This window comes from Vigna umbellata, chromosome 5, assembly GCF_029865625.1.
Source record: "Vigna umbellata cultivar VRB3 chromosome 5, Vumbellata_1.0, whole genome shotgun sequence".
In the NCBI taxonomy this organism is placed as follows: Eukaryota; Viridiplantae; Streptophyta; class Magnoliopsida; order Fabales; family Fabaceae; genus Vigna; species Vigna umbellata.
In genome coordinates, this window is record NC_142169.1 from 26,453,339 (window position 1) to 26,462,880 (window position 9,542).

General features: G+C 28.4%; 1 non-coding gene across 1 annotated transcript; it reads left to right on the plus strand.

Annotated features, from left to right (window-relative positions):
- The first annotated feature begins 1,769 nt into the window (after nucleotides 1-1,769).
- TRNAQ-CUG (transfer RNA glutamine (anticodon CUG)) lies at nucleotides 1,770-1,841 on the plus strand. Its single transcript has one exon. It is a non-coding gene; the product is annotated as a tRNA-Gln (tRNA).
- Nucleotides 1,842-9,542: the final 7,701 nt, after the last annotated feature.

The following is a 9,542-nucleotide window of genomic DNA, read 5'->3' on the forward strand; positions in this document are numbered from 1 at the left end:
GACATTTATGTATTAGTATGTACGACTTAAATTATTAATGAAACAAAAGATATTGCTTATATCATAGGCTAAATTTATTTACCAACATGATAATATATTATAAATTAAATTGATATATATATATATATATATATATATATATATATATATATATAATAAAAACGTGTGATGTTAAATAAAACTATTTTAATTGATCAGAACTGATCCTAAGTTCACCTTCGTATTTTCATCAATGTTTAACTAACATTCTCTAATTATAAAAAGAACAAAAATCAGCTTTAAACTATTAAGGAAAAGTAAAAGTAAGGGAAGAGAAAAATAATTTTAAAAATATTGAAAATAAATAAGTAAATAATTAAAAATTTAATCTAATTACTCAATATAATAAAGTAATATGATTTTTCACTAAACTAAATTCGTTTTCAAATCAACAACCTAATTATTTGTTTAAGTTCAATAGGCGTAATACATAAGTTCTGGAAAACAAATAAAAGAAAGTAAAACGATCGACGATTATAGAAACACGAGAAATTTATTTTCTACATACGTTTTAATTCTAAACAGGTGAAGTTAATTTAAAATTAAAAACATGAAAAATAAAATAAACACATTTTTAAATACAATGAAAAAATAAAATGAAAAATCTGATTCATATGTGACACGAAATTTTTACGTGTAATTAAGGTTTGACGCGTAGGTCATGATGATAAGGTCGTGGATTATAAACAGAGATAGATCATTTAAGAGATGAGGTTGTTCATAATTTTGGGACATAACTTTGGGGCTCCATCACCCTTCAATCTCGTGGTGGGGTACCATAATTAAATAATTATATGGAATGCTTCATATAAAATATTAAATAATAAATACAATAATAATATTCTTAAGACTAAATATGTCATATATAAGTAATATCGATTGAAAGATAAGTTCAAAATAATAAAAGTAATAATACGAAGTAAAAATAAAAAAGGTTAGACTCATAATGCTTTTAAATTGGAGCATTAATATAATTCAAACATTTGATAAATATAAGCTAATTAATAAAAATACTCAAAGCTAATATCATAAACATTTAATTATGAAGAAGATTTGGATTTCAGGCGAAAATAAATAAAGTCAATTATTTATAAATTATATTAATAAACAAGACATCAAGCGAGCAACTCGATTTGATTGAGATTTATTTTCTTTTTATCGATAATGACATTCCACTGCCAAACATGACTATTATTTTTGGCACAATCGATAATTAAAAAAAAAAATAGATGTTTATTTATTTACGAGTGTCTCCTTGAAAGTCTGAGAATTGAGAAAACAGTCCCTCAATTTTATTTTTGACCTAATTAGCAGTTTTGTAAGATTCTCATTAACATATGAACAAAATTGTTTGAATGAGCTTGCAATAAGATTAGAGATAATTGAAAATTGTGAAAATTATTTTTATCATGTAGACTCATGCAAAAAAAAAAACGTAAGTCTGTCTTTTATTTGTTATGACCAAAATTCGCAACAATCATATGCATAAAGTGAAGGTGCAAGTTTTTTGGGCGACTATTTTTCTTTATTGATTTAATGCTAAAATCACAGACCTTATTTTGTTTATGTAAATTAGATTTAATAAGCTGTTTTCAATTTATTTTTTAAATTCAATTTTAATAACATAAACTACCAATCCCGAAAAAAAAGCCTTATATCTCAATACAAAATATTTATAAAGCAATCATTAATTAAAATATTATAAAAATATAGTTAATGTTCAAACAATAGGTCCCATGGTCTAGTGGTGAGGACATTGGACTCTGAATCCAGTAACCCGAGTTCAAATCTCGGTGGGACCTTTAATTTTTAATTTTATTAAAATAAAAGCTTCTCGTTTTTGAAATATTAAGGTTTGATGTTTGATAAAAGTACGCCACATAATAATTTCATTGAGGTCCCATGGTCTAGTCGGTGGGACCTTTAATTTTAATGTTTTAAAATAAAAAATTTTCTTTTTGGAAATATTAAGCTTTTATCTTTCATGAAAATAAGTGTATAATAAATTCATGAAGGTCAGAGCTCATAGAAATATGTACCCATATTATTGAGAAGCTTTCCACCTTTTTTTTAATGTTTTGAAATAAAAGCTTTCCTTTTTTGAAATATTAAGTTTTTATCTTTCATGAAAATAAGCCATATAATAAATTCATTAAAGTCAGAGTTCATAGAAATATGTTATTATTGAGAAGCTTTCCATTTCTGCACATTAATGCTGAGTTTGAAACTTCTGAGATAACAGGTAGCAGAAAATTACTCTGCTTGGTATGGACGTAGCAGTTCAGTACTCAGTTATTTAAGTTACTAGGTCCCACAAAATTAAATGTTTATTATTTTCCTTTTTTTATTATCACAAAATAAGGTTGTACATCCTAGAAGAGTCATTTGAACAAACGACTTCTTTCTAGCATATGGGATGCTGTTTTATGAGGTTCATAGTCTTCCAGAAGCAATAATATCATACTACTTACTATTTTGGTATAAGAAGAGAGTAACTTCACTCTGCTATATGTATATCATAAAATGTTATGTTGTATGTTCAAATTATAATAATGAGTTATATTATGCATATAATTGAGTGTTTGAATAATTTAAATTAGGACGCTAGTCAATAAATAATATTGAGATAATCTCAATGGTATCAATGAAAAACTTCCTTTTAATTTCGACTAAAACGGGCTTGAGAAAGATTCATAGAAAAAAAATAAAAATCAATGGTATTCACAAATAAAGCCCTTACGAACATCAATTGAGGAACATTGACTTGTACTGCAAAAAAGAAAAATATTGATAATAATTAAAATCTTAAAAATTGAAATTTTAAAAGTGATAGTAGTTTAAAAATAGTATAATTCAATTATTTTAATATTAAATGATTTTAATATAAATAGTTTATTATGAATAAATTTTATTATTTTAAAACATATGATTGTTTAGAAATCACTTTTCTAGAGTTATTTGACTTTTTTTTAAGAATTATTACTATTTGTTCCTTTGTTTGAAGATCAAAGATTGTCTAAATCATTCTCGTGACGAAATCTTTAAGTTTAGTTGATCAGTTTCCGTAAAAGAGTAAGTTGGTTTCTGTTCTTTTCTTTAGTCTGTTTTTTTCTTTTTTTTTTGCATGCATATCATTTGTAGTTGCATGTGTCATTTGAGTTTTCTATGCGACTCTCTACTAATTAGTGGTTCTAATGACATACCTTGATCATGATTTTATTGTTTGTAGGTGCAGATAATGTCCTTTGATCGTTGAGAGTTGTTTGAGGTTCTATAAAGTCGTTCGGTCATTTAATAGGGAAGGTAAAATAATTAGTGCTTTTGATATTAATAATCTTTAAATCAATTATGTTGCATGCTTGATTTGGTTCATAATTGATGAATTGATATATGAAATGGTTGAATGTGAGCTAGTTGAAATATCTCTACTTGGTAGTTCAGTTTCATGAATTTGGAGTGAATACATGTTGTCTAATATTGGAAAAGTCTTGTTGTGAGTGCTTGATAAATATTGCCTCCTTGATCACTTGAGTTGATGTGTTTAAAATTATAATTGGTTGAAATTTGTTGATACTTCTTGATGTAGTCAATAGGTTGAGTTTTCGATTGGTTTTGGGTCTATTTTAGAGGTTTTGACAAATAAAAATCTAAAAGAATTATTTTGGGAAGAAGTTAGATGTTGTGGTATGTTTTTTAGTAATTTATGACTTGTTTAGCCACTTAAATTACTGAAATCTAGTTTGTAACATGTAGGATTTAAGTTGTGAGTTTTTGAGTTGTTTCTTTGATCTAGTGAATCTCATTCCTAACCAAATAAGCAAATTGGTAATCAATTTCAGTTATAAACATGTTTTTGAATCAATTATAGTGTTAAGGATATCGATTTGGATAGCTTTGGGATGCAACCAAATCAAAAAATCAAATTATTGACTTCTGGTATAGTGTTTAGTGACCCTATGTGGCATTGAGCGCTGCAAAACTCGGGACACACTAGGCTCCAGGACGTTGAGTGCCATTTTGGGCGTTAAGCACTATGAAGCCAATAAACTCTCAGACTTCTGGGCGTTGAGCGGTGGAATTGGGTGTTGGGCGTCACTTTTCCACTACAAGTCTGGACCTCTATTTTCCTTAATTTGCTGGACAAAAGGTCCTCTTGCTGAGCGATAAGTGTAGCTCATTGGACACCGTGTTTCTGGAATTTTATGTTGTTTTCTTGGTTTTAACTTCTTGTTTGGTTTTAAGTTGATTATTATGATGTTATGTACAATTTGTGATAAATAATGAATGTCCAAATGCGGTAATAGTATAATTGTTTGTTTTAGTGGATCAATTATTCTAATATAAGAATATTAAAAAAAATTAAATTATTATTCTTAAGTAAACATTATAATGATATAAATTCAATAAACTAAATTACACTCATAAATATGTTTTTGTTTTAAATTTTTATATGAAAACCACATTTTTCACAAAACATTTTAAATTTTTCATAAAAATAAAATATTATCTTAAAAGAATTCCATCTACACATAAAACTGTCAAAATGGGTAACCCGACCCAACCTGACCCACCACGGGTTGGTCACTTAGTGAGTCAACCCAACCCGACTCATTTATTAGCAAGCCGAAAAAATTTGAACCCGACCTGTCCCACCACAGGTTGGTGGGTTAAACAAGTTGGCTCATTGGCTCACTTAACTTTTTTTCACCATCTTTTTTTGAAATTCTTATAATATTTTACTTTGATCGATCAAATTGAAACAGTAATAATTGGACCAATTAATATAAAGGAAAATGAAACAAAAGAACTCTATTATTATGTATTTTAAGCTATCAAGCATAAAATTTTGTCAATTTAGTTTAATGAGACATACACGACCGTTTGACCAAGAAATTACATATAGCCGTTAACAAAAATATATAACAGATGAGAACTTTTGGATAGACAACAACACAACGCAACACAAAAAGCTCTACTGCAAAGTAAAGGTTATGCGTTTTGAAAATAAATAAAAAAATATGTGGGTTGGTGAGCCAACCCGGCTCACCACGGGTTCAACCCGGGTTCTTAGCGACTTGAGTCAAAATTAGCTCATATAAAAATTTTCACATTTTTTTCCAACTCAACCCGGCTCAAACCCGTGGTGAGCCGGATTGGATCACGGATTTCAACTCATTTTGATGACACTATCTACACACATACTACAATGATAAACTAAAATTCATCTCTCCTTTCTAATTTTTGGAAAAACTGAATATTTATAATAATAAATTCATATATATATATATATATATATTATATATATATATATATATTATATATATATATATATATATATATATATATATATAAAGAACTTTTCTCATAAAAGGCCAACTCCAACCCAAAAAAACATTATGAAAACAAGCTAACTTAAAATTGAATTTGGAATAGTTGATAAAAATGTCCTTACGTATCGTATCCATTAGTTATTGTTATTTGTTTAATTGCATTATTTATTAGAAAAAAGAATAGAAATATTCAAAAGTTATTTAAAAATAAATTGCAAACGAAAGATAATAATTTAATTTTAATATGGTTTTTATATTTTAAGTACCGACTGAGTTAACCTACTTAACTGATAGCGTTGGTTTTGTTTAGATCTTATGGAGAAAAGGTTACAAATCTCAAACCTCACCTAATCCAATCCAAAACTATCTTAATTGAATAAAATAATGAATTTGCTAAAACACACTCAACATTCTCATAGAATCCATAATAGGAAATATAGGAAATAGAAAAAAGAAAATATCAATATTTATTTAACCGTGTTTTTAAGACCTATATTTAAACAAAACAAAACTAAATATATTTTCGTAAATGTAACGCATCATTCTAAAACATGAAAAAATGAAAAAGTAATTGACATATTCGATTATATACAACAATCAAGTTACAAAAATAGAATATGTCATATTCGATTTCAAAAACTTTAAGATATTATATTTATGAATCTTTTTCACTTGTTGAATTTGTTCATCACTTTTCAATACGGGAATTCACGTTCACATATACACTTTAACCATCTATCAAATGACGTGATTTTTCATGCAAACCGTAGACTTGAATTTAAAATCTATCCATATAGTTAATATGTCAAATACTTACACAGATAACATTTGTTTTAGATCAGAATTCGATCATTGAAGAACTGAATTTTAAACTGTGTTATTATTAGGGTTAAATATGTTTTTAGTCTCTAAACTATTGGTCATTTTTGGTTTTCGTTTCTGTTTCAGAGTAAGGTACAATTTGGTCCTCATTCTTTTCGAAACGTTCATTTTAGTCCTCGGAATTTTGGTTTTAGTCCTCGGACTAAAACGAAGGTTTCAAAAGAATGAGGACCAAATTGTACCTTACTTTAAAAGAGGGACGAAAACTAGAAACGACCAATAGTTTAGGGACTAAAAACATATTTAACCCTTATTTTTACAACTTTTTTTTTAAAAATTTTTCTCTTTTTTCAAATGAAAAAATAATAAAAAGTTCCTTTTTAAATGAACAAAATAATAAAAATAACTTATTTGATTTTTTTATGATTGATTTTTGAGAAAAAAAAAACATTTCTTTTTAAATTGAAATGCGCTTATTATATTTTAGATGTTAAAACTAAATATAAATTAAAATTTAATTCATATATAATAGTTTTTAGGGTTAAATATGTTTTTAGTCCTTAATCTATCAAGCGAATTTGCTTTTAGTCTCTCTTTCAAAGTAAGGTACATTTTAGTCTTCCTCCTTTAGGAAATCTTAATTTTTCGTCCTCCAAATCCAACGGCGTTAAAAAAAAGCTGAGTTGGCTAACGGTGGAATGTCACGTCATTTTGTTTTATGAGTCAATCTCCCTCTGCCGTCTCGACTCCGTCTCCAAGCAGTTCCTCCTCTCCAACCTGGCCCTCCACGGCAAGACCCCTCCTTCGCGGTCTCCGCCGCCCCCTGCGGTCACTGCCGGTAGTTCTTTCAGGAACTCCGCGACGCCTCCAATATCTAATTCCTGATTACCTCCCACGCCAACCCTCACTTCACCTTTCTCCCCCTTCCTCTCCCACCACTTCGGTCCCCATCGCTTCGACCCCTACGATCTTCTCTGCACTTCTTTCACCCTAGAGCGACCCTCAGATTGGCCCGTTCTCGTTTTGCTCGATGACTTCGCCGTCAAATTCTCATACTCTCTCTTCTTCAACTCCCTCAAATCTCGAGGCTTCGATCTCCATTTCCACCTTGCCGATGACCCCCAATTTCAGATTTTGTTGATTCGAGTCATACTTTTGTTGATCCAAAATGTAATTAAGAAGAAATTTTCTGAGTTTCTGAGTTTCTGAGTTTGATTTGGGGTATTTTGGATTGTTGCATTTTTTGGGTTTTTGTCTTGCAGGTCAGGAGGAGCTTCGCCGTTTGGATGTTGGTGTTGTTTGGGGCTTTCTCCTAGAGCCCCATTTTGAATTAGGGACATCTTTTACCGAGTTTCCACTCTTTGTTGCCCACGACTTCCCTGATTTTGCATTTATTTCATCACCAAGTATCTCATTTTCTTCTAATCCAGAGTCTGCTACACTTAAACCCAAGTCATCAAAAGAGTCGTCATACTCATCTTCATAAACCTCTAAAATTCGTTGCAGAATATGAGTCCTTATAAATCTGTTTCACAGAACTCATCATCCCGGATAGATATTGAAACTATTCATTATCAATGAATATCCATCCTATATCATAGTAACTGAGTTAGAAAAGGAAAAAGGCCAAGCATATTGCAAACATGAATGGAAAAATGCAACGATTTAAAATGCAATGATTTCAACATCTTGAAGAAATGTTTCCTTCTGATGGCTTTCCCGAGAATGTGATGATACTGTATTGATATCTCGAATTGTTTGAACAAGAATATCTGCTCTGATGACTGGGTCCTCTACATCGGCAGGAAACATCTTATAGTGGCAGCTGGAAGAGGGATGCGATGAGGTTGCTCGCGTCTGGGTGTTGATGGTGAATGTGCGTGATGGAGGATGACGATGACTGGGGTTTCTGCAGCGGCAGTTTCACGGCGACATGGTGACTGGCCAACGCGACATTGTGTTGGCAGTGTGACATTGACGACGAGAAAGATTGACGTGGCAGAAAAACTGAGAAGACTTGTTCAGGTTAGAAAAAAAAAATGGCGTGGCACTTCACCGTTAGCCAACTCAGTTTTTTTTAACGCCGTTAGGTTTGGAAGACGAAAAATTAAAGTTTCCTAAAAAAGAAGGCTAAAATGTACCTTACTTTGAAAGAGAGACAAAAAGCAAATTCGTTTGATAAATTAAGGATTAAAAACATATTTAACCCTAGTTTTTAAATAGTTTATCAAAAGAAATTATAAAAACTTTCAAGAATGAATTAAAATGTGTTTTTATAATTATTTTTAAATACAAGTAACTTCTGGACATATAAAAAATAACTTATTTTGAATATTCTTTTCTTTTAAAATTATTTTATTTTTAAGCTTAAATAAACTCAACATATATTATATTTTCAACTTTTTAAAATAATGAAATTATGCATTTAAAATATAATTATCATTAAAAAATTATTTTGAATAACTTTTTTAAAACTAATATTTATATATTTATTTTTCAAGAAAAAAAATATTAATAAAAAATTTCTTTATTTTTAACCTTAAACAAATTCAGCATATATTATATTTTAAAATTTTTAAAATAATAAAATTATATATCAAAGATATAATTACAAATAAAAAATCATTTTAAATAACTTTTTATAACACCAACATTTATATATTTATATCGAAAGAAAGAGAATATTAGTAAAAACTACTTTATTTAAATTTAAACAAACTCAAATTTATATATATATATATATATATATATATTATTTTTAAAATTTTAAAATAATAAAATTATATATTTGAAATATTATTACAATTAAAAATAATAGTTTTTTACAAAATCAATATTTATATATTTACATGTAATTAGAAAAGATATTAGTAAAATATCATGGAAAACTCGAAAATTATTAAACTTATAAAATAATAAATAATTAAAAATACATTAAAATAAATTAATTTAATGTTATGACCCTATTCTAGCTTATTTTATGTGAGAATTCGAGGATTGAGGTTTTTAAAAAATTCCTAATTAAATGAATTAGAAAAATGAAACTAGAAAAGTGGGCTTTGGTTTGTCAAGGCCCAGGAACTCAAATAACACCTCTACTCATCATTAATACATTACCAAACCAATTTTGATAAAGCTTAAGCCTATACAAATGTTAGAATCTCACTTGATGGATTTTTATTTACTATTTTAAACAGTTTTAAAAATCAATTAATTTCTAAGGTTAAAGTCAAACAAAAACAAATCATAATTTCTAATATTATGACATTTCATTTTAATAACACAATATTATGATATTTATTGGGACCCACGATAGCTTCATTTCGAGTGGCTCTTCTTCACTCTCAGAAT